The following is a 27,187-nucleotide window of genomic DNA, read 5'->3' as shown; positions in this document are numbered from 1 at the left end:
AAGCTAAAAGTGCCAGTTACCTGAGGCACAGGGTTTACAGAGTAGGGATGGGTTGTGGGGTGGTCGCACAGGGGGCTTGGGGTGGCTGGAGCTGCTGCCCAGAGGGAATGGAAATCCTGGCTCTGATCCCAGGTGGGGCAGGAGGGGCTGCAAGAATCACTCCCAGGATGGGTGGGTCCCAGCTGCACCCCAGTGGCTCTGGCTGTACCCCTGCCCCAGGTGCCATGAGCTGCAAACCCCACTGGGGGATGCAGGTGAGATGGCCTGGCCCCACTCCCTGTGACAGGCGCTGCACCAAGTTGATCTGCACAGGTCTGCAGGGTTAGAGCTGCTGCCCAGGGGGTGTGGGGCTCCCGGCTCTGACCCCAGGCAGGGTGGGAGGTGCCAATGCTGGTTTAGGGTTGCCCCCACCATCCAGTTATGTGCCAGTACTCCCTCCCCCCCCCAACACTCCTCCCAAATGCCAGGGCAGTCCAGCTGCAGGCTGCTGCAGCAGGGGGAAGGGACAAGCATGCAGCCAGGGAAGAAAGTGGTACAGCAGGCATTAAAGTAGTAGGGTGTGGCACCATGTGCATCCCACCACTGAAATTCCATTTAGTGACGTTTTCCAGTTAGTAGAATTCCAGATAACAGGGATTTCATTGTATTAAGGAACCATAGGATAATTGCATGCAGTTGAAGATTATGGGTTAGGGACAGAAGTTGCATGTAAACCAGTTTAAGTGATCAGAAATTGGTTTAAACCTGCAACAAAACAAAAGCTCACTCCACATAACCTGGTTTCAAAATTGCTTTAAGATAAACTTGGTTTAAGATAAATTGGCTGAATGTAGTATCAGACTGAACTGATGTGGGTCAAACCAGTTTATGAAACATCTGTCCCTGACCCCTTCCTGGTTTAAATTAAATCATAGTCCCCCAGCAGCCTAGCATGCTTTCCAGCCCTGCTTCTGTGTCCCTAGCTGGAGCACTATTGCTGCTCCAGCCAGCTCCCCCCAGGCAAACCCCAGCTGCAGCCTGGGGCCAGAGAGGGGGGTTAAACACCCCTTCCCCCCACTCAAACTTACTGCTGGCTGCAACTGTGGACTACAAATCCCAGAGGCACCAGGAAGCAGGAAGAGGAAATGATAAACAACCCTGAAGAGTCCAGCTGTTGTAATTCTGGGCTGCAAATCCCAGAGACCCCAGGGGCAACAGGATGAGGAAGTGAACACAGCTAGAGAGTTGTGCCCTAGTGTCTACCAGTTTATGGCCTGAGCCACTACAAGCATGTGGCTGTATTTCCTGAATCAAAGCTCTGTTCACTTCTGTTTCAAGTTAATCCATGCATTTTAGATTAACCTGCAAAGACTGAATTGATCCAGCCTCAAGCTTTTTGACTGTGTGTACCTAGCCTATAGGGCCATTAGTTTATGAAATGTGTTACATCAAAACCTTCCAAGAAATAGGTTTCCTTGTGTTACAAGGACTAAAAAGTTACTATCCCTTGACTTACTATAATTTAAAAAAATAAAGGTAAGTTGCAAGACAAATATTTTCATTATGAAGACATATTTAAGCCATGCAAATATCCACGTTTTTTCCACAGCTTTGATGATAATTTCAAATAGCTCTAGTGTTACCTAAGCACTCCCCACCTCCTCTTAAAAAAGAGTAGGTACTATGACACACTATGACAAAAGTCAGGTGCATTTGGAGACACTCTTGGGTGATTTCATACTTTCAGGGGTGCCCTTCAGCTCCCCAAACCATTCTTCTGTCTGCTGCTTCACCATGAGAACAGACTGAGATGCTTCAAAGTTCACCTTTCTGACTGGTGGCACTTCAGTTTTACCCTCCTGACTTCAATTTTACCTTCCTGCCTAGGTCTTGCCTACTTTTAGCACAGAGGATTTTGCCAGGTAGAGGAATCATACCCCAGTTTGGTTGCGTGTCCAAAAACGACAAATCCCCCACTTTGTGGGAAGAGGCCTGCCTGCAAGGTAAAATGTTCTGACAACACACTTACCACTTACAATAGTAAGTTATGAAAGGCAACCAAAATTAGTATTAAAAACACAGAGCAAAGCATAAGAAATTAGTAACTATATGTTGAGATACCAGATGTTGAGAGAGAAGAATGAACAAACAAAAGAAACAGTAATCTCATATTACTCTTTCCCTTAAACCTAAGAATACTGCTTCTACTCAGCTCAATAGGTTAGAAACCAACTTATGCTTCTGACCTTGTCAGGGCCTCCTGAAAGTTTTCTCATTGGTCTTTCTTATTTCAGGACCAAAGCACCTTATCCCCAGGAAACTTCAGACAACTACTTGCTCTCAAGGCACAGCTTAAACATGGTTTCTTATCTGGACATTTATATTCAGTATCCACTGGATTCTTGGGGAGATCATACTATGCACATAACTTCTTGCCCCCCCAGTGGTATATTTGTTTAACAGACTAGATCTAGTTATAACCAGAAGAATATGTTTATCCTTTAAGACATATCCCAAGGATACTGTCTTTCAATTAATTTTCCCACTGTGAGAAATGTCCTTCCCCAAATAGATTGACTAGTCCGGTGCTCTTCTCCCTGTGGTCTCTTCTTTTAAAATGCGCATTCATCATTGTCTGGAAAGGGCTTCACACCACATCCTCAAGGGCCCATTTGATTGCCCATTAAATATACTCAAGTCAGATGTTAATTCTCAGTAATTACTTTTCACAAGTGTGAATAGGTGAGAAATACTGAAGTTAATCATTGCCTTACTAAACTGTCTTGCCCAAAATATAAAACATAAAGATTATATTAATATCAAATACCACAATTCATGCAAACATAATAATGATTAGTCTAAATGCAGCTTGGCGCTACCTATACGTTGGGTGACCATAATCAATTGAGGGAAATATGGGCTGGGGGGGCACCAGAGGGTGTCTGCATGCACATGCATGAGTGTACACACACACACACACACACACACACACACACACAACCCCATGGCTCCCAGGAGAGGGGACAGGCAGGACGGTGCAGCACACAAACAGACATACACATACCCCCAACCCCATGGCACCAAGAAGCAGGGCCAGGCAGAAGAATGCAGCACACATGTGCGCACATACATACACACACACATACGACTCTGCAGCCCCTCATCCCCCCTACCCCAACTCTATTTTGAAGCAGCTCCACTCACAGTCCAGTGGAGTCCAGACCAGGAAGCAACCAATTGGCTAGGCACCCTGAAGAAAACTAAATTAAAAGCCCTGGATTGGTGTGAACCCAGCCATGCATGTCCCATTCCTGAGGAAGGAGCCAGGCAAGTACAGGTGGGTTTGTACTGATTTGGGATTTTTGCTTCAATTTTCTCTGGTGATAAGGACACTGAGACAGTCTCTGAGATCTGGGACTGTCTCAGACAATCTGGGACACATATCACCATACATTAAGACTAGACATGCCATATCAGTAAAACACTGATAAAGACATGCATGACATTCCACAAACACCTCAAAATATTGTAGATTCATGGCACGTACTAACATCACCCTGTGAAATATACAGGAAGGCAACAGTTAACCAGATATGCACCCAAATTTTGCACAGATTTAATTCAGATACCTAGAATTTGGCACCATAGTAAACTATTTTCTAGCATGTTGTTTACAACAAAAATGAGGTGTGCATGTATTAAAGGATTAGATGAACATGAAAAAAGGAAATGGTTAAAAAGATAGATCGGTATAGATGTTGAGCAGGCTTCAATAAAATAAAAGCTAAATTAAACTTTTGCCCAGTTTTTGATTTCAGCTTGGATAAACACTTTTAGAAATCATTTGAAAACAAATAAACAAAACTCCCCTCTTCATTTTTAATTATCTCTGCACTTAAGCATTTTGACCAGTAAGGGTGTTATCCAGTCAACAAATGAAATTCCATTTCTGGAAGGTGTAGGAGACAGATTGCATCTACAAACTGCCTAGCCTAATTTTTAGTCCACACTCCTCTACACACACTAAAGCGTAATTCTGATAATTGTATGGTTTATATTCAGTAGAACTATTAAACAAGAAATGCCCTCTCCAAATCTGTCAGTGCAGAATTCTGTGAATAGTACCAGCCTTTTCCTCTCGTTGGCTAAATATTTTGGAATGCATTTCTGAAGACTGCATATCATCATACACTAATAAAGTATTTGAAGGACAATTACCACTAATGAGGCAAGCTGTTTTTGTTGTATTTTAAATATGAAAGGCATAGGTTTTGTATAGTGAGGGAACTACCTACTTGTTAGCTTAAAAGTACTTAGAGAAAAAATCATTATGGTGCATAGGGCAAGCACAACTGAAATAGCCTTTGTTCCATTTAGCACCTCTAGAAGAAATATACAAGAACAGTTGGGATCAGTTACCATACTGTAGCAAAACCCCCCATTTTTCTTTTTTTTAATTTATTTTAAAATGCATTCCCTCAACTTTCCCAACCATTTTTGACTTTTTCTCTTCCTCTCTATTCCCTATAGATAAGTATAAGTAAGCTAAGATGTAGGATAAGCTTTAACATTTTATTTTAGGTAGTAAGTTTTATTTTCCTCTCCCCTCTTTGCAAATAAGTGCCCTGCTATTTTGATATAGATATCCACTGTTTTATAAGTGATAATTATTATGTTTGCATTGATTTTTTTTCTGCTTTTATGCTGTGTGATTACTTTTTTAGACCTATATATGTAAGTTAGCATAAGTCATGTCAAGTTTCCATCTTGTAATATCAATCCTCTATCTTATCCCCATGCCTGGTTGTGTAACCTATGACTCATACTACTCCTCCTATGTAACTTGGTTCCTGAATGGGGATGACTGAGGATACTTGAGAGACAATGGCAGTAGGTCTAAAAATAGCTCCCTCTGAATGACCAAACCGTCAACACCAATACCTGGAACAAGGACCAAGCCCTTGGAACCACCCTCAGCATTCAAGAAACAAAAGATGAAGCAATCCACCATTGTGCCAGGCTGCACATGCTCATTAAGAACACCTGGAGCCCTCTGGACTGACATTGGCTGGAAAGGCCCTCCCTATAGGAGATCAGAGGTAGTCTGCTCCATAAAAAGGGGTAGTGAAGATTGACTCTTTGGGATACCCTCTCCATCTGGACCAGCAGCATGCCATACCACCTATCCACCCAGAGGCCCAGCCGGCGACCCCCCTCTGGACAACACGTACTGGACAAGGACCCCTTTCCAGCCTGGATAGGTAGATATTACCTGCATACCTCCTCCTACAATTTGGACTCTCTGTCCAGGTGTTGGTAACTTGTAACTGATTGTTTAAATTTGGTGTGTGTAGCATGTATAGGCTTAAACTGGTGATAGGTGTGCATGAACCTAGACTAGTTATTTTGAACATGTGTGTATCTCAGTTGCTAGTGTGAGTGGTGTGTGTGTGTGTGTCTATGGCATTGTGTGCATGATATACGAATTAGTGATCTGTGTCTAACTTCTGGGGTGTATAGTGTATGTATTTGAATTGGTAATAGGTATGCATGTCCCTAGGCTTGTTTGAATGTGTATGTGCCTGAGTTAGTAGTATGTGTGTGTATGCACCTAATTGATTTGTGTGTTTGTATATGTGCAGTTGTACACCATGCCTCCCTGTCTAACAGCGCAATATTGAGATCCTGAGCACTGGCCTGACCCCTCAGGGCAACAATACCATGTAGTGGTTTAACTCTGGATTATCCATACACCCAGGCAGTAAGGATGGGAGACATTTTAGGTGGGACACAGAGTCAAGAGGATGCATATTTGCAAGCATCCACTAGAATAAATGCAAGTTCAATCCTGAAAGGAGCTGAGCAAATGGATGGTCACAAATTATAAGGGAATTCTTTATGAGGGGCAAAGTTGTCATGTCTTTATGCCAAACTAGCCAATTGCCTGTCAAGAATGACAGGGGAGAGTGGGAGGAGGCAGGGATGGAGCCCCATGCCCTGCCGCCAGTCCAGGCCCGCATCCCCCCTCCCTCGTGCTGCTTGGTGTCTGGGCCCATTCCCTGGTGATGGGAGCAGTGGGGGGAAGGGAGGAGCAGGCCCAGGCCTGATGCAGGGGAGCACTGGGCCCAAGGGTGGGGAGAAGCTGGGCCACCATGGCAGGAGGGAACGGAAGGAGCGGGCTGATCTGGGTGAAGAGGTGGGGGAGGAATAGGCCTGGGCCCAAGGTGGTGAAGGAGGCCCACTCCTCCCCTCCCCTTGTTGCATCAAGCTACGTCAGGCTGGGCCTGCTGCTCCCCCGCAACCGCTGTGCCAGGCGCGCTCCCCACCCCACAACATTGGGCCTAGGCCCACTCCCCACCCCTCCCCTGCATCAGACCTGGGCCCACTCCTTCCCTTCCCCCACCACCACTGCTGCCACTGTGGCATGCTCGCTTCTTCCCCCTATATTGAGCCCACTCCTCCCCCCACCGCTGCTGGGTTAGCCCTGCAGGCAGTAACAATGGAAGGGGGAAGGATGGACTAAGGTCAGCACTGGTGACCTCACCCCCCTGCAGCATCCTGACTACGCTGCCCCCTTACACCACCACCACTCCCATCACCTCCAAGGAACAGAGGTGGGAGGAGGCCAGCTCTGGTGGCCTCGCCTCCCCCTCTGCTCCATCATCACTACCTGCTGGGAGCAGGGCAGGGCGGGCAAGGCCAATGCTGCTGGCCTCACCCCACCATTCCATCCACTCTGTTGCTGCCCCCTCCAGGGAGTAGGGCAGGGGAGGCAAGACCTGTGCTGACCTCGCCCCCCCTGCTCCATTCCCTTGTGTCTCTGCCATCATGGTGGTGTGTTACCACCTGTCCCAATGCTTCTTCACACTGAGATTGGCTGTTTATCAGCCATTTGCACTGTGATTGGCTGTTGTCAGTCAATCAGAGCATGAATAAAGCCTTACAGCCAGCCAGACAGACAGATTAAGGCTTTTATAATATTATAATTCTTGTTTTAAATGCAATTTCTTAACCATAACTGATCGTGTTTGTAATGAGCTCAGACCAGGATGCAGAGCGCATCCCATGCCAAATGAGCACTTCCTTGAACCTGCTTTCCTGAAACCCTGGCTTTGGCTCCTGTGGAGCAATCACAGAACCTGGTCTTCTGTATCCACTAGACCAGTGGTCTCCAACCTTTTTTAAGTAGCAGATCACCTTTGGCATTTAAAAGCAACCCCGGATCTACCATGAGCCCCCCACCACCCAGAAGGTAAGTCTGTGGGATGGAAGGGGAGGAGATCAAGGCAGAGGGAGAAATAATTATCTGAAGGTGCACCTCCCCAGCAAGTAAGTCCCACCCTGCTGGAGCCCCACTCAATTTATCCCTGCTTCTGCCTCTGTGGTACTGTCCCTCACTGCAGGGACCTCGATCTAGCCTTTGCCCCTTCCCTCCCCCGTGGACAGATCTGCTGGGCTGGGGCACGCATATGCATGCATGCAGGCATGCAGCCTCCCACCCCAGCTTCGGATCGACTCCCAAAGTCTCCAAGATCTACAGCAAGAGGCTCCGAGTGGCCGATCCACCAGTTGGTGACCACTGCACCAGATAGACTGTACTAGGGGGGCTGTAATAATGGGAGTGGGGAGGGCAGTCCCTGGGAGGGCTGCATGGGTATGTCTTCCTCACACCATACTGCATCCCAAGTAAGCCTCATCTCTCTCTCTCTACCAAAAAGGAGGAAACACACAGAAGCACCAAACTGCCAGAGTGCAGATGGTTAAGGAGAGACTGTGTGCACAGTGGTGAGGAGGAAGGCTGAAATCCCAGTGCAGCTGTGGAGGCCATAACACAGATGGCCCTGCAAGGTAATTTGATGATGGGAAAGCAGGCAGCTGGCCTTGCTGGATCACAAGGTATGAGTGGTCCCAGATGGTTTCAGGCTTATCAGAAACAATGAAGGAATCCCAGGTAAGTACCCACATCTTTGTCACGGGAGAGGCTGTGGATGATGTTCTAGGTGTTTTCCTGCTATCTGAGGAGGAAAAGAAAGACTATAAGAAATTGAAAGAGGCTCTTGATATCCATTTCACGTGGAGAAGAAATATTGTATACAAAAAAGCCAAATTTACTATGAGATACCGTGAACCAGGGGAAACAGCTGAATCTTATTCTGCAGATCACGCTCTTGCTGAACACTGCAATTATGGAGTTTTGAAAAAAGAACACATAAGAAGCAAAGTTGTTGTATATATCAAAGATGCGAGCTTTTCAGCACAACTGCAGTTAGATCCACAAGTCACACTAGCAAATGCCATAACAAATGTTCAGATGAAAGGAATAATAAAGACACAGCAGTATGATTTACAGGCTAAGGGTATACCTAAAACTTCATCAGATAACATTGATATTATAAGGAAACAAGATCTAAGAAGGGGAGGGACCCTGACATCTAAAAAATAATATAAAAATAGAGCAAAAATGAGACAAAAAATAATCAAGAAACATTAGTAGAGAAAGCAGTGAAAGGCATGGAAGATATGACAAAAACCCAAGCAAACAATGGCAAAAATGTCCAGCAATAAAAACAGAATTCAGGAGAAGAAAGGATTTTTTTCAAGGGAGTGAAAATCAAACAGGCTAGTGGAAATAATTCAAGAGGAAAAGGCACCATCAGATGACAATGAATCTATACTAGTCGGAACTATACTCTCAATAGAAGAATCAGCAACTTGGTACACTAATATACATTTAAATGATTGAATCATTACATTCAAAATAGACACTGGAGCTGCAGTTGCTGCCATTCATTAAAAAAAAGTGATCCATCCTAGGACAGATATCTGCAAAGGTTAGATCAAATTTGGAAAGCTGTCAGGGAATATAAAAATAAATTGATTCCACCACCAACTCCTTTTGCTCTAACAGCTCTTTGGTGCATCCCCATTACTTTGCAACAGAAAGGCAAGAAAGAAATAAAGAGGAAGGCAGCAATGGGGATTATTTCTCAAGTAGATGAACCCACAGACTGGTGGGCAGAAATAGGTATAGTACTGAAATCCGATGGAAAAATTTGCATTTGCGTGGACTTAAATAAATGCAGAGAAAGATCTGATAAAGAAGGTCTTAAGCTTGTCTACCTTTATCTCAGATATACAGCTGGTCCAATAAGAGATTACCGTAAACAATCCCTGCCCCTCTCCTAATTTCTGGCATCATAGCTAAAACATCACTCTTACACTACTGCAGAGAAAAAAAAATATTCACTTCCTTTGGTAGAACAGACATAGGTTCAGTTGTCACAGGCTAAATAATTTCTCAAAAATGAGATGTTACAGCAGAGCTTTGGCCAATGCCTCTTGTTAAAGTGTCTAGACTAGTAATTAAATTAATTACCCCATTCAGGAGATATTGCTTTAACCAACTTATTTTTGGGATGTTGTCAGCACCAGAGCATTTGGTGCTGACGGGATCTCAAAATGAATGTCTCAGCTTGTAATGGGGCTTCCCATCATTCTTTGCCATGCAAATCACATGTTCATATATGGCAAAAATAAGCAGGAATATAATGAACACCTACAATTTGTTGGAAATATCATTAGCAAAAATGGAATTCAGACAGACCCAGGAAAAAAGGTACTATGCTTCTTACCTGAACCCTAAGATGATCCTGCCATAAGACAATTACTGTGTATAACCAAGCAGTTTGGAATTTTTTCCCACATTTAGCAAGGTTACAAAACCCTCAAGTGATCAACTTAATGGACATACTGTGTGAGTCTTGGGGAATGCATAACATGAGGCATTCAATACAATCAAAGAACTACTGGCATATTTTAGCACAGTAGTCAGTAAATTACCCTGTATTAACCACAGAAGATGCATCATGATATGATGTAGGAGCAGTACTCATTCAAACAAAACCAGAAAGACCCGAGAGGCTTGTTTCATTTATATGAAGATGTCTTACAGACACTGAGCAAACACTATGCTGAAGTGGAAAAAGAAGTCATGGCAGTCATTCGGGCTTGTGAATGGCTCAGCTCTTACTTGTTTGGCCAGAATTTAAGAAGCATAGTACCTTTTTTCCTGGGTCTGGGTGAATTCCATTTTTGCTAATGATATTTCCAACAAATTCTGGCCAAACAGAAACATCACAAAATCCTGGTGGCAATCCAGAGCCTTGAATGAACTTCCAACCAGAATTCAGAGATTTTGACTTCAACTAATGCAGTTTTCTGTCACTATTGGAAGTTTACCAGGGAAACTGCTTGTAATTGCAGACACTGTATCCACAGTATCACCTTGGCCAGAAGTGGGCAAAATGCAGCCTGGGGGCCCCTAAAAAAATTTAGAAAATTAATATTTATATGCCCCTGGCCCTTGATGGCTTGCCAAAACTCAGTAAACAGCTCTCCACCCAAAATGATTGCCCACCCCTGACCTAGGCAGCCACCAACAGAAGTAAAAATAACTTTGCAAAAAGGATCCTAAATATATAATAAATAAATTGTATATATAAACATATTTTGTTAATATATATATTAACAAAAATAATGTTATTGTTTTTATATATATATATAGTGTGTGTGTTTGGGGGGGGGGTCCTATGCCACATGACTGGGCTCCACAGGGAGCAGAGATCTGGGGCTGCATGGGGTGGACAGTGGCAGTGAGGAGAACCCAGGCACAGATCTCTACTCCCTGCAGAGCCAGGTTGCGAGGCAGGGCAGTGCTGGTCCTTGCCACACAATGTGGCTCCATTGGGAGTAGAGACCTGTGCTGGGGTCTCCTTGCCACTGCTGCCCACCCAGCACAGCCCCATATCGCTGGGGTAACACGGGGCAGGCAGTGGTCCTGAAGAGACCCCCAGTGTGGATCTCTGGTCCCAGCAGAGTCAAGTTGCACCGCAGGGCAACAGCATATAACTGTTTCCCTGCAAACCTGGCTCTGCCAACATTTTCTAAAACATTTACGAAATATTTTGGATGACTTGTTTCATTTTGGGTATGTTTTGGAGCATTATGTTTTGATTCAGATTTGGTGTTTTGGATGTTGATACTGCCTGAAATACCTCTGAAACGAAACAACTGCCAAAATGTCGCACATCCCTACTTGACAGTAGGAAGCAACAGATTTATTTTTTCAGGAAAGGGCACACATATTATTGTAGTAGGTTATTTTTCCAGCTATGTTGACTTGGCTTTACTTACACTGACCTTGTTGGCACAGGGCACCCAAAAATCAGGCTACATTTGCAGGGCATGGTGTCCTGAGGTCCTCGTACTGGGAGTAAACTGAGTTCCATTGTCCAAGCTATTCCTAGTTTGCAGAGAACTTTGATCTTCAGCATCACATAACCAGTCCTCACTAGAGAAATAGAGAAGCTGTGGGAGCAGTACAGACCCTGAAAGAGCTTCTTTGTAAATCTGGAACTCCTGACATTGATTTACATCACTGGCATCAGGACTCCTTCCCTAAATCCTACTTAGTGGAGACTCCAAAAGGCCTTCTCTGGAGAAATAGGGTTCACCTTCAGTATATTCTACCTCAACATAAAAAGGATCAACCACCAAAAGGGACAGGGTCAGAGAATGTAAATGAACCACCCCCTCAAGGGAGTCATCAGGAAGGCTCAGTTAAAGATGGGAGCTCTGAAGAGGTTAGACCAAGGTCTGGAAGAATAAGCAGACCTCTGCAGACATTTGAACTTTAAACATCCATTTATAGTTTTAGGTATATAGCTTGGATGTTTCAGTCATGTAAATAGTTTTAAGTGTTATAGCTTATTAATCATTTATCATGTATTGTGGTCAAATCTTGTTTTTTTAAAGATAGGGACATATAGAGTTATCACGGATTCTTGGTCCTCCACACTCACTAGACAGGCTGTACTGGAGGGATTGTTATAAAGGTAGGACAGTCTTGGAAGGAAGGGAGGCAGATCACAACCCACAATGTACCTGCATGTGTCTCTGTCTCTCCTACCACAGTGCCCAGTTCCTGGATTTAGCCTGATTTAATCAGTTGACCTTCCCCAATTGCCCACACCACTTTCCCTAACACTACTAATGTACATTCAGTAATATCTTTTACAAAAGGCAGAATTTCAATTACCCTTCAAATATCAAGAGTTAGCTAAAGAAGTCCCTCCATCCTTAGAAAACCTAGTCCAAGATTAACTTTCTTGTTATAGAAATTATTGGAGGGAAAAAGGCTCCCAATTTGTAGTTCAGAATAATATGAGCAAAGCCTATGACACTTCGACTCAATTAATGAGTGACCAAGATAAAATGATGTACATTTGTGTTTTAGATAGAAATTGGATTTAAAGGATGGATCATTATTCAACGGATAATCTTAATCATTTTAATAATTATTTTCAAATGCTTATGCACTGAAGTTTATAAAATAATCTGTATCTTGAAATTTTCTATTCCATACAGATATGATATTTCTCAGACTCCTGACCCATGCTATGCTACCATTGAAAATTTGTCATAAGATTATTTCTCAGAATTCAGAACCCTACTGGGGACAGATGAAGAGGGGGAGGTCTGTAGACTGTAGTAGGCATTAAGCTGCTACACATGCCCAAAGAATGTAAGTAAGCACATGCTCCAAATTATTACTGTTTGCTTGATTAGAGTCTGGGTTAAAAAAAGAGGCAAAAGAGATGAACAGGTTCTTACTAGATTATAGATAAGAAATGTTTAGAAGATACAAGAAAAACCAGTCAAAAGAAGTGGGCCAAAAGTTGCTTAGAGGTTTTTTACTGGTTTTAAACTTGTTGGACTGCTTTAAAACAAGGCATGTTTTAAATAAGGGATAGAAATAGGTATATCAACTTTAATAATTAAATAACCTGTTGGGCACATTTCTATGTTTTCTAGCCTTATTTATTAAGCTTTTGAAATTGAGCTAAGTGCCCAAGTATAAAAATCCAGGTCTTGCTGATAAGCTGATTGCCCCCCAGGCAAAGGGGGCTGTCATGGCTGCAGGGTCAGCTGAGCTCCAGCTCTGGTTGCTGTGTGACTGCTCCCCACCTGGTGTTCTGACACACCCACAGTGTTCCTGGCTGCTAAAACACGTGTTCTGGCAGCCCTGGTGAAAACCCATGCCCCACATCTGGAACTCCAGCAAGAACCAGTTTTCTGGTTGTGGGGACCTTGGAAATATTTGTGGTTCCTACAGGGCAGCTGGTAGCAATAAGAGGAACCGGGGCCATTCTTGGTCCTGGTTCCAGGACAACAGTCACAGCTGCAAGCAGAACCTTTGTACACCCATGGCATGCAAAGGTAGAAGGAATACTTTCTCCCTCTCTGTTGGCATCTGGGGACTGTCCACCACTGCTGTTGTCCTGGGGCAGAAGCCATGACAGGAAGCACAGCCCTAGTTCACCCATATTGAAGTCAGGGACATGGAGCATGCCTCTCTACAGGTTTCTGGCAGCTGTCATCCACTGCTGGTTTCCTAGGACTAGAATCATTGATTATTTGGCTTGATATATCTATCTTACCTATATCATCTTATCGTTCATTTATCATTTGTATTTCCATTTTAAAATTGCTATTAAAATGCATTAAAAAACTTATTCGCTCAAATACTTAATATTCATGGGACAGGCCCTGGACCCTTTCTAGGTCCTCAAAACATCTCTGGGGATCAACAGAAGGGCAAAGTATTTTGAAAGTATTTAATGTGCTAGTGGCAAGGATTTTTTGGCGGGGGCAGTGATAGCTTTTATGGGATCTACTGCACGATTGGGATAGACTTGGACAACCTTTCAAATGCAAAAGCTGAAGAAAAATGGATTGTATTTGAAAGCACATCTAAGTCTATCCCAAAGATGCAGCTGATCCAATAAAAGATATCATTCACAAAAAACCTTGCCTCTCACATATTTCTTGGACCATCAAGGCTACAGCATCACTTCACCACTTCCATAAGATTCAAATGCCTTTTTATTTCCTCAATTCATACTCAGGATTGCCATTAATATTACTTTAAAAAAATGCATACACATTCTATAAATAAATTGGAGCCCCTAAATAGTTAATTGCTAGATGGAGATGGTTACATGTTTACAGAGAGGCATCCAAGTTCAAATATAATTGCACTTTTTAAGAAATTTGAGAAATTAATGGAAATAGGTATTTTGTATAACTGTAGACTTCATAATTGTCATTGGTAATGTGTAATCAAAATAGTATATATTAGGTCCCTGGAAGATGTTCAGTTAAAGGCACAATGGCATCTGTTGTGCCATCCCAACCATCACACCTTCTGTCATGCTACATCTGCATGGCAGGAGGCACAATTATGAGATTGGGATGAGATCCCAGTCATATGATCCTGGGCTGTCCTTGCACCAGCAAGTAGCAAGCTGGGTGCCTTTGGCTCTATTGTATCCCTGAAACCCGGAGCAGCAGTCATCTGATAGGCACACAGCCTCAGGAGCATATAAGAGCCCTTGACCGTGTGACCAGGTTACTACTTAAGATGCAGTTAACTGGTCACATCTTCAGTTATTTTCTACTGGGGACCATAGTATTATGTGACTGCAGTCAGTGGACAGTAGCTCAAACCCTTTTGGTATGGCATTGACCATACTGTGCACATACCTGAACAGCTAAAAGGAATGTCAGTGCTTTCTATAATATAGAAAAGTCCTTTATCACTAGAGTGCACTAATATATTTGGTGAAACCAAATGCAAATGAATAGAAAGTAAAAGAGCATTCTGTCTAGACTGTAAATATGATAGATAATAAAAAATATTCATACTAAAAAAAATGCATTAACTGCAAAAAAGCAATTATATTTAAAGCATATTCACTTCTGAATGTGCTTAACTCTAATCTAGCATTAATCAGAGTGCATGTGTCTTTTTCTTCTTCTTCCAATCGGTCAACTTTCATTAATGAACAACTGGCCCAACAAAACATAAAACATATTTTTCACATCCTATTCTCTTTATTTACTCCATGAATTCAGATAATGGAAAAGTTCACATCTAAATTCAATCTGTGTGGCCTTATTACATTTTGAAACACTGAATTTTTTTTTAAAGAATGAAAGAAAATGGCAGAATTTTGCAATTAAGATTTAAGTTTCAGATTAATGCTTATAGCAAAATATTAATAAGCAAGGAACACAGCACTAGATGGGCTTCCAGAGCCACCCGAGTCCAACACTATGAGTTTTCAGGCAATAATTTGTCCAAGGAAATCCCAAAGTTGCCACCTCAGTGGAGCATGGGTAGAGCCCAGCTGAGTTGCTTATGAGTAACTGACTCCGTACAACCCTACCAAGTATGATAAATGATTTGGTTTCAAAACTTATCAATCCACAGAAATTTTGTGAGAAAACCAAAAAGATAAAGGACCATCAGAGATGGAACTAAGACACCAGGCATGCTTCAAGACATGCACCTGCTCTTTCCCCCCAGCAGGAAGTTTGGATCCCAGATCCAGGGGTCCAAAGCACCATCCAGGCTAGGACAGATACCCCTCATTCATACTGGGTGAAAACACCTAGTAGCCTTTTCCATAAGAATCTCCATCAAATTCCACCTGTTTACCACACTAAGTCTGGATCTGCCTCAGTTCCACCAAAGAGATTAAACCTGTGAATTAGTCTGGTCTAAATAAAAGACTTACTAGTTTTTCTGCTTTGTTTAGGTTTCTTTTGTAACTGGGTTTTCTAAAATCTTTTCTCTGGGAAAGCGGATTGTAGTAGTAAGGGTTAACTCCCTTACTAAAGAGTGATATCCTGCACAGGAAGTGTTCGGTAAGCCATTTTGGGTCAGGGGTTAGTTGTTACAATACAGGCTTAATGAGAACAAGGTGTCTCCCTGCCTCTTCCTAAGATCCAGAATAACACACAAGCTACAGAAGCTCACCATAAGCCACAATATACAAAACACTAGGACTACTCTACAGAGCTGAGTGCATGGTCAAATAATGTGGTTACATCAGAACCAGTATATTGGTGAGGCCAGAATCTAACCATTAACACTGCTGCTACTTGCCCCACAAAAGTATTTGCAGGATCAGATTCTTACTGGCTTTCAGCAGCAGGAACAGCGGTGGTGGCATGGACAGCACGCGGAAGTTAAAGACATGGCTGCTCACCCCACTGCTGGAGGGCTGCCACCCCAGATGAGTTGGAAAGCCCCATCCAAAATGCCATAGTAAAAACAGAAAATGTGAAAGCATTGCCCCTTCAATGGGAAGCTGTTGCACAGAAAACCATAAGAGAAGGATTATGCCCAATGTAACAAAGGAAAACAAAATCCTTGTAGTCTGTGCCAATCTGATGTAGAGGGAAAATTTCTTCCTAACCCCAAATTAAGTGGTCGGTATCCCCATCAGGAAGAGTAAGGCCCTCTAGTTCTATGTACTAGCAGGTGTAGCAGGCCTGGGGGTCTGTCCCTGATGTCTGATGCCCCCTGGTGGTCAGGCTCACCTTCTGTGCTCTCCAGCCGTGTCTCTTGTCCTTGTTGTTACTAATAATATACTGGGGGAAGGCTGCCTCCAGAGTAGGATTCCCAACCCTCCCAGTTTGCCCTGGAGTTTCCACGAATTAGATATAAATCTCCAGGAGACTGCTGAGAGTCACCTGGGAAATAACTGATAGGGCATTCATTAATATATAATTCATTAATAATAATATTAAAATAAATATTAAACATCGAATCCAACTTATACAGTACTCCCATGGGGTTTTAAAATGTAATAGTAATTCCCATTTGCCTTCCTGACATAAAGTCTGTGTACTGTAATTAATGTCATTATGCCATGTGATGAAACCTGCTGGAATAGACTTAAACAGAATTAGCAACACTACTCCAGAGGCTGGAGTAGATTCCTTGATGATCCCCTTCTTAACTCATCCTCAGGGCTTCTCTGTCCCTGAATTTATTCCTGCCCCTCTAGGGGTACTTCCTCTTTAAGAAAAACCCTTATGTCTCCTCTGCTTTACCAATACCAAAGATGGTCCAGAAGAGCCTCAATGGGACCACTGGCCATTATTGAGCCTTAGGTGCTATAATCATTGCTGCCAGCCACTCCCATAGCTTGCAAATAGAGTTATTTCAAGGTGGGGGGGCCTGGCCCCAAACTACCACTTGGCTCCTCCTCAGGCTTCAAAACTTTCTACAATAAATAGAAGGGCTCCAGCCTTCCTAACTACATCTCTTTTTCTTTGGCTGAGCCCCTCAGCCCAGGTCCACTGGCTTGGACCCTGGGCTTATGGGCCTCAGTCTCTGTGTTTCTTTCTAACATAGATCTCAAGACACAGAGCACCATCTGGCACCCTGCTGCATGGTCTCCAAACCTCCTCAATAGCCACAACCCAGTGCTCCGGTCTGAACATAAACTCCAAAGGAAAAACAAGGATGATACAAAGCATAAACTATCTAATTGCAATTCAAATTTAAACCCTCTCAAGGGCTACAGCAGTTGCCACATTCCTACCTTAATGAGCTGACTTGATTCCCCAGCCCAAATGGTACCTCTTATTTCCGGACAGCCAGCTCTGTCCTCAGTCAGCAGCCTACAAGCACAGACTTTCAACCCAGTAAGCCCGGTGCTCCCAGTGGTGGGTGCAGGCCTGAAAGGCTAGTGTGCCCAGGCAGTAGGGCCGGGGCTGAGGCCAGCAGTGTTGGTGACAGTAGCAGTGCTAGATGGAAGGAGTCGCTGCCACTGTCTGCCAAGAAGCGGAGTCCAGCTGCATTATCACCCCAGCCCTGCTGCATGTCCAGGGATAGTGGAACTGACCACATGCACCATGGTCCAAGCTGCCCCCCAACCTTGCCCTTTCCAGTCATCTGACTACCACCTTTGAAGCTGGGCCTAGGGACTTCTGGTCAGCCTAATGAGCAACTTGGATTACCTTGCCCTGACATCTTCCTTAGCTGCTCAGCAGACCTAGGGTTTGGGTCTCTATTACTGGTGACTGTTGCAGAGCTCTGCCCCTGTTCCCTGTTCCCAGTTACATAGGAGATGACTAAAGCCACTCAACTTTAGAAGCAGCCAATATCTAAATGAAGTGACAAGGAGTGCTTGTGCAGAACTACAGGAGAATAAAGACTATTTATTAACAGAGCATAAAAGCCCACAAGTTACTTAAGTTAATCAGGAAAATATAAATGAATATACACATATATATTTATAAAAAAGTAATTAACCATTTCTTATTTTTAAAATAAAACACATTTTCCCACTAAATATAAGGCGGAAATAGAGTACTATGCTTTTACTGTATTGTATTCTAGCTTCATTTGTCATACTGAAGTATAAAATAGAGCAGCACAGATATTAAGGACACTACTGCTTAAGGACTTTAACATTGCCAGCCTTCATGAGCCAGCAAACAGCAGAGTTTACGTAACATGAGTGTGAATAGCTTGCCATGGTTCTCATTTACATGCAAAATCATTTAAAAAAAATCATTTAGGATGCAGAAGTTCTCACCATCACATGATGAATGAAAATCAAAAGGCAAGGCAATGTTAACTGCTAACAGCCATGTCTTAAAATAAACATCCCTTATCATTTATGGAATATCAAATAATAGAGTCACAGGAGAAACATCATAGAGGTGACTTCAGAGATTTCAGTGAAATTCTTTTACAAACATTTATGGGGCCTAAAGAAATTTAAGAGAGTATTTTAGAAAGCTGGAAACTGGTGTGACAAGAATCCCTTATCTCTGTTCAGTCTGTAGTGAAGTGTGTTAAAATGATGGATGAGAATTCACTTTCAGCATTTCCTCTCCCAGCAATAACAACATTTCCTATCAGAATGGAAACATGCATGGCAGAGACTCTGTGCTTGCTTTGACTGAAGCAGAGCTCAAATGGATAGAGTACTAGAGTAGAAAATATTAAAATCCAATATTATACATAAACGTATAATTTGCTACAGCAGTTTGTGATACTATGTATTGTATGAAAACTCTTTGCTGAAAGTTAACCATTTCAGTCTTGGATTGTAAGATTCCCCTACAAGTCTATAAAAATTCCTGTTAATTACAAAACTTCTGAGCGAATGCAAGCTCTAAAAGAGTGTAAATAATATTTTTTTGCTTCAATAACCAACCCCCCCTCGAAAAGAATCAAGGGGGGGGGGAGAGAGGGGTGCAGGACCTGTAAAGAAATAAACACATATTGAAAAGGAATATCAAAATGTTTTAATTCTTTTTCAAATGAAATATTTCAATGTTTTCAGCTTTTCACCTCTTTGTGAATAGTTTTGGCCACCCTAAAACTGCAATTTTAGGTGAATTTATCATTCTTCAGAAGAATGGTGAATTCAAATTTGACCCATCTCTAATAGATTTCATAGGTTTCATAGACATTAGGGCTGGAAGGGACCTCGGAAGATCATGGAGTCCAGCCCCCTGCCCCAGGGGCAGGAAGTCAGCTGGGGTCATAGGATCCAATTTGCTCTTGAAGTTGTTCATTGTAGATGCTTGAACCACCTCTGATGGCAGGCTGTTCCAGACCTTGCGGGCTTGGACAGTAAAGAAATTTTTCCTTATGTTCAGCCTTAAATGGTCTTGCAGTAGTTTATGACTGTTTGACCTCGTCATCCCTTGGGGCGCTTTGGTGAACAAACGTTCCCCCAGATACTGGTGGTCACCCCGATAAACTTATAGGTGGCCATCAGATCACCCCTAAGCCTGCGCTTTTCCAGGCTAAAGAGTCTCATAGAGCTCAGCCTGTCGAGATAAGTGCATCTCTTTCACTGATTGCAGTACATTGTGTTTATCTGTGGGAGAGGAGCAGGGACTGCAAATTTTTCAAAGGCTTTTAGAAGACCCAAAAGACTTAGGCATCCATTTCTTACTAACGTGCAATGGAAACTTGTGTCTTAACTCCTTCAGATACTTTTTAAAAAACCAGTTTGAAGGCCTGCTGTAGTTATCTGAGGCCAAACAACAAAAAGTCAACCCTGTATGTCAACAGGCTTTGAATCAAGCTCTTATGTTAAAGCACAATCCAGAGCCACAGAAATCAATGGAAGTTTTACAATGGACATTGATGGGACAAAAATCAAGCCCTTTTGTGAAATCCTGCAGTCCTCGTGCAAACAAAATCCACAGTAAAACCATTACAAATCACCTAAACCCATAGACTCTTCAGACATCCAATAAATTATGACCCAGGTACTGTACACTGTTTCTTACAGATGTCTAAATAAATTCAAAGACAGCACCTCCAAGGAAATATTATTTAGTTACTTTCCTTAAAACACACTAAATTATGAGACAGCACCACTTTTGATGAAACCTGAAGTCATGTCAGACTTCAAAAGTTTGATATTGTCTTAGACTTGAATGGACAGTAATGAATAAAAGACAGTAATAAAAGAAATCAAATACCAAACCTCATGCATCTATAATTCAGCTTGTTCACATACATTATGTTACTCTATAATTTCATAACTTTGTGGTAAAGTTCTTTTGAATCCCGCCTCACTATTAGCAAAGGGTGAACACACTGAGGGAACAATTTAAGAAATGGCAATTTACAGCTGTTTGTGCAGCATTAATTTGAATGCTTACTTTGAAACCTTAGCATATGTAACAGCTAATATCTTCAGATCAAGAATGTGCTGTTCCTCCTACTTCTGCAGCAGTTCCCAAACCACAGGAATGCAGGACTTGTGAGCCACACAAAATTTACTTGGAAATGGAAAGTTCACACGAAAGCAAGAAGCGGAGAAAGATTGGGAATGCTTGTTCTACTGGCTGGTCTACTAGAGCAGGGCTGTCTAACTTCAATGTGGTGTGGGGTCATATGCTTCATGGGCCACGCTGGCATGGATCACATATCACAAGGGTGGTATTAGCAGAGGCACAGACCTGCCAAGGCTGCACACCTCACGTATGCACATGAGCAGACATTCCTCTACCCTACTGCACTGTACCATGCACATAGGCAAGCAGTTCCCCATGGAGTGCATTGTGACACCCCACTTCACTTTTACCATTCTGTAGGCTCCCCTGTGGCACGCAGGCGCTCTGGGCTGTTGGCTTCCCCAGCATATGAGCCACACCATGCTGTGCTGTCCTTCCTGCTGGCTTGGCTTGAAGTAGAAGCTGGGATAGGAGGGGAGCCCTGAGAATCTGACTGCAGCAGCAGCCAGAGTAATAAAGGTAGCATCAGCCAAATGAGAACCCACAGCTGCATGTTACGTCTCATAGGCTGCACACATCCTGAGAACTGCCAGGTGGACAGCCCTGCTCTAGAGTACAATAGCCTACGCCTACCCTAGAATTATTCCTTTTGCGTTTATAGTGTGGTAGATGCTTTCCAGACATTCAAGACAAGACAATGCCTCATCCATGACCTCAACATGTAAGAACAAGAAATATGTAAAATGAATTAGGGAAAAAGGGAACAGTAGCAACATGTAGAAACATGCCTAATCTAGCACATGGGGTCATTTAATCACAGGGTACCTCATGCGACTAGAAATATGGCAACAGAGGAGCAATGCCATTGCTCTCCTGCTGCTGTATTTTTGGATCTGTGGGGAGCCCCCTGGGCTGGATGGCATGATACCAGGGAGTAGATCTGGCCTGCGGGCTGGGGGTTGAGCACCACTGTTCTAAAGCCATGTCCTCCTTTCTGTCCTTCAGCAGTAATCTCAGACAGCAATGCCTTTGCTGAGATTTTTTAAGATGAGTACATTCAAGGGGAAACAGTCTTTTTTGTGATGATATCATGAACATTATTTTCAAATGATAAAGCACTTGCATTAGTTGCGGGAGTCTGATGTACAAGAAAGCAAATGACAGAACATACAAACATAATGAACTTGCTTAGATTTACTACTGACAGCAAACTTTTCACATACTTTTAAAATGGGACTTTTCAGTTTGAGAAGTACAATCTGACTGACAAGACATTTTGGCACTGAATGGAAATTTGTTAATGCTAAAAAGAGGGAAATGAAAAAAATGAAACTCATTCATCATTGTAGTACACATTGCTATGGACTAAACAGAGATAAAGGATTCTGTTTAAACCAGTTTCCAGTTCACTGTATACCTGCCTTTCTGTTAACTGTATCATATTTGAACAGATGATATGCTTACACTCAAAATGACTGTTTTCTTACACAAAGTCATTTACTGCATTTTTCTAAGAAGTTTTTGTTATCAAATAAAGACCTTCTATAATTATAAGCAAGAAATGTGAATATGCAAACAGCCACACCAGGAAAAAAATGTTGTTCTATTGATAGTCATGACTATCTATATAGATATATAGAGATCTCTCTCTCTCTCTCTCTCTCTCTGTATATATATATATAGATAGATGGATAGCTAGATATCGATATAGATATAGATATCTATCTAACTAGATATATCTATCTATCTATCTAGATAGATCTATAGAAGATATAAATAGAAGATTGATAGATAGATCTATATCTCTTCTATATATCTATCTATACAGATCGATCTATATCTGTATCTAGTTTTTTAATTTATTGAACTGAAATCCCCTAATCAAGGTAAAGTAGAGGGATTAGCTTGAAAAAGTAGTACTTGTGGACACAAAATTTGTGACAACTCTTATCCTGTTATTTTTTTGTATAACAAAATAACGTGTACATTTGCATCAGTATGTGATCATTAATCTTTGTTTCTGATTGGAAATATTGTCCAAAAAAAGAGACATTGTGATCAATAATTAATTTTATGCTGAGTTAGTTTCTAGTCTTTAAAGATCTGTGAAATTATTTTATTGCCAAATCTAAAAGCTTTTATCATTGCTGCATAGCTACAATGAATGAAAAATGTAATTATATGCTGAAGTCTGAACCATGAATTCTTTTGCTACTGTTGTGACCATCTCACAGCAGGCAATGTAATCTCATACAAACCCAAAGTGATTTAATAGGAATTGATGTCTACTAATTGATTAAGTTTTATATCAGTCACTAATGGGAAGGTGTTCATTTAGGATGCAAGAATCATCTCAAAGATCTGAAGCAAAGCCCGAAGAAATCAATGAAGAGACTCCCATTGTCATTAGTGGGTTTTGAATAGAACCCTAATTCAATATTAAATATCAAGTCTCTTGACATCTCAGATGTCCATGAAACCATCTCATCTCTGATCTATAGGCATAATGTTTCCAATCCTTTCTTAGAGTTGAATGATCTTCATGTCCATTATGTTTTTCCTATTTCTTACATGATAAAAATACATAAAAGGATAACCATGACAGTAAAATATCTTTGCATACAATCTTTCTGTCCATCAGCACACTGACAACTGAACATTTAAGAAACTTTCCTGGTATTGCTGGTTAACCCACACACGATTGCTTATTAGTTCCAGTTATCTGGAATAAATCAGAAGCTTGCAAATTACAAAGTAAGAACAATATGTTTATATGGGACTGACCTCAAATAGTTCGGTATTGTTTGTTCACATCTGTCTGTTTTTTATGTTTACCAACAAATTTAAAATCAATGGGTATTTCACTATTATTAAAAGTGATGACATACAGTGATATGTATTTGAAAAGATATGTTAGGAGTGAATTATTCCAATAATGATATTCCCTATTAATTTAGTCAGTACTATCTATTGCTGATTCTATTTGATTGAGTACAATGTCCAAGTAACTTAGATATAATTATTTCAGTGTTATCTTTCTACAGTCATTTAAAAGAATAAGTTTATCACCAAACATCATATTCTATGCAAATGGCACGATACCATGTGTGTTCAAAGAAATAGCAACAACACATTGTTTTAAAAATAGTGTACTAGAAATCCCCAGGGATAAAGACTGTGTACACTTTTTATTATGGAGAGAAATATTTTTTTTTTTAAAGAAATCCATATTAGCACTTTTTAGGCAAGGTCTCTGACTTGCCTTCTTCAAAAAAAGAAGATGCATTATTTGAACTACAAAAGCTTAAGCTTTTCTTCTTTTTATTTCTTTGAATGGGTCTTTTAGAATGTAATTCAGTTTAATTGTTCTGCTGCCATTCACAAACTGCTCATGCTGTTTATAATGTCAGCAGAAACTAAATTACAATGTTGGGTTCAGCTGGGGATCATTTTTTTATTTTTTTATATTATCTGACATCAGCAATTGCAAATTTTCTAGTTCCAAAACTAGCATGCTAATTACAGAGCTTATGAAAATTTAGTAGTCTACTGACAGCCTCTATTTAAAAAAAAAAAAAAAGCCATCAATGGGAGAGAGCATATGTTTTATAACAACAGAATACAATTTGGGCAACATTCTGTTCAATTTTTAACTTTTCCATATGTGGCAAAATATATTTTTAATTTCTAGAAAAAGGTTGATTTGTTGGCTAACTGAGGGCTAAAGATGCAGATAGAAACCTGGAATTTTTTAAAGATGAAGCCAGATGCCTTTCAAATAATGTTAGATTTTTTTTCTCATAACGTGGTGTCAAATTTAAAAGACTTTTAAATACTAGGTAAAATATACAAAGATGCTCATATCATGTTGAAAATGGAACTAAAGTCTGATCTATGCTACATAACTTTTCCAGAGGAACTCAGAAAGGGCTTGAGAGCAAAGACTTCTTATTTTTGTGATACACAAGTAGGTGATAGATGAAATTTAAATGCACTTAGGAGTCTAAGTGTTCCAATTTCCACTGGCAAAACTGTGAATGCATGTAGATTCATCAACCCCTTTTGACAGCAGAGACATCCCTTTCTTAAGAGCCACAGGAAGTTTTGGTCATGACAGAAAAACTGCCAGAAAACATGCATAAATAAACTCATTATTTTGGTAAGCAATCATGACAGTGTATTCTCTGTTGGCATAGCTGCAATAGTGGAGTCATCCAGCTTCAGTGGGTGCCACTAGATCACCAGAAGCTACACAGGTGATGGCCAGGGATCCTGATTTTCTCTGATTAAAAAAATGCAATTTTCAGATTAAAAAAGTAACCCAAAATCCACACTTTTCTGTGATTAAAATGAAATGCCACTAAAATATATGTATATATATAAAATAGAGAGAGAGTGTGTGTTTCATTTTAATCATGGAAAAATGTGGATTTGGGGTTATTTTTTTTAATCTGAAAATTGGGTTTTTTTGTTTTTTTTTAAATCAGAGAAAACCAGGATCCCTAGCGATGACACACACTGGTAGTTTCCCTGTGACAATAGTTGTCTGGTGGCAGAATGACTCCTAATTTACATGAATCCCTATATTCCTAAGTTACTTGAAAATTTGATCAATAGCTAATTCTTGTGCTTGTGGTCAACTGACTGTGCATTACATATCTAAAACTTTCCATCTCAATCCATTACCTTCAAAATAAAAACAAGTTAATGAATAAACTACTCAGTTAGCACGTACTTAAGACCTTTTGGAATCAGTGAAAAGTAAGCATGCCTCTAGTGCTTTACTGAACTGAGTTTTAATTCACTAGTAGCATGCCCCTATCCTATTTGTTTCATGCTGTTGACTTCTCCATCAAGCAAAAAGCATAACCTGAACAGATCCAAAACAAGACATATTACTGAAGTAATATGCAGTTTATGCCCCTAGCCCAAATGGGTGGGCGATGAACGATGCATGCTCCCTAAGCCTGGGGGGAGTGGGGAGCAGGTGACCTGTGGGTGGCAGGGATAGTGGCAGCAGCAGGGCTGTGGTGGTGGTAATCAGGAAGTTACCACAGGCTGCTGTGGTGGTATCATTGTGGGGGCAGGTCAAGCAAGGAGCTCCTGCGGGTGCCACAGCAGTGTTGGCAGTGGAGGGGGTGGCAAGCACCAACTAGCAGTTGGTGACCACCCACAGATGCCACCAGCGGCGCTTCTCTCAGGGGGCGCACTACCAGTCTCACCCGTGTGCACTCCCTATGTGTTGCCAATGAGGTGGGCAAAATATGGCCTGCAGGCCAGATCCATCCCTCCAAGGTTTTTTATCCATGCTGCAGCAGGTCCCTCAGCCCTGCCTGTATTAGACATGTGTGGACAGGTGAGAAAAGCCTCTCATAAGACCCTGGCAGGAGAGGAAAGAGACCTACCTGCCTAGCCAAAGCCAGTTGCAATAATGGGCATGCAGCCACCACAGGAGCCCTGCTTTACTATTTGCTACTCCTTCTGGATTGGTCATCCTCATAGCTGTGTTGGTATTTCTGGCCCACAACCAACACCAGAAGGAGGAGAGGATGGATGGAAGAAGGACACACACCACCTAGAGCATGGAGACACTGGTGTCAGAACCCCAGGGAATGGGAAGAGGGCTGATCCTCAGAGATGCTCCCACTGAGCTAGCAATGGTGAAAGCTGAAGACGTGCCAGCACCACACAAAAGCTGAGTTAAGAGGAAGAGACATGTATGGAAGAGCTGGCAACACATGGGGAAAAAAAAGTTTTGTTTCAGTTCTAATTTACTTTCATTTTGAACTGTGAGAAGCCTGTTTAGCTGGGTTCCAGCCACTCTGGAAAAGGGAAAATGAGTGACATCTCTGAGACAGAGTGAACTGGTGGAGAGATCTGAATCCATTACTAAAGGATGGAGCCAAATCAATGAGGGCTGGTAGGAGGGCTTGACCCATTGATGAGGCTTGATAGGTCCAGCAGAGCACTGAGGACCAACTCAGGTGCAGCAAAGGTCAACATAAATGCCCACGTTTGTAGGCAAAATTGAGCAAGGACTTTCCTGTATTTTTCTTTAGATTCTTTGATCCAATGGGGCTGGCCCTTGTAGGAATGGCCCGCAGCCCCCAGAAGGGATGTACTCTGTTGGTGAAGGCTGCAGTCAGCAGCTCTAGTAGCCCTTGTGGCCAAGAGACTTCCCTGAGTTCCACTGTCCTTATTTTGTGCTGTTTTTCATTTCCCTTTCATTTACTATGCTCTGTCAGAGTGACCTTTGGGGGCCAGATTAGCTGCATATCTTTGAGACAGGCCTGAGATGAGCGCATACCTAAAGAATCAAAAAAAGAAAAAAAGAAAAAAAAAGAACACCCATTGAGAGCTGGTGGACTTAATTAATGTTTTAATAGCTAGGTGATGCTTGGACAGAGTGTAAGGGGAGGTAGGAGCCTTAAGGAAGCAGTAGACCCGGTGTATCCAGGGTGAACACGCAGCAGATAAATCACCTTCTGGCTGATAGATATTCAAGACCAAGACATGGCAGAGAGAATAGGCTAAACTTTGCTTAGTGTTCCAACTAGGTGAGTCCATTTCCTCACAGCAC

Source organism: Crocodylus siamensis, chromosome 5, assembly GCF_052110815.1.
Source record: "Crocodylus siamensis isolate JL-2025a chromosome 5, ASM5211081v1, whole genome shotgun sequence".
NCBI classification, from domain to species: domain Eukaryota; kingdom Metazoa; phylum Chordata; order Crocodylia; family Crocodylidae; genus Crocodylus; species Crocodylus siamensis.
The sequence above is the reverse complement of the archived record's forward strand: the minus strand, read 5'-3'. Positions refer to the sequence as shown.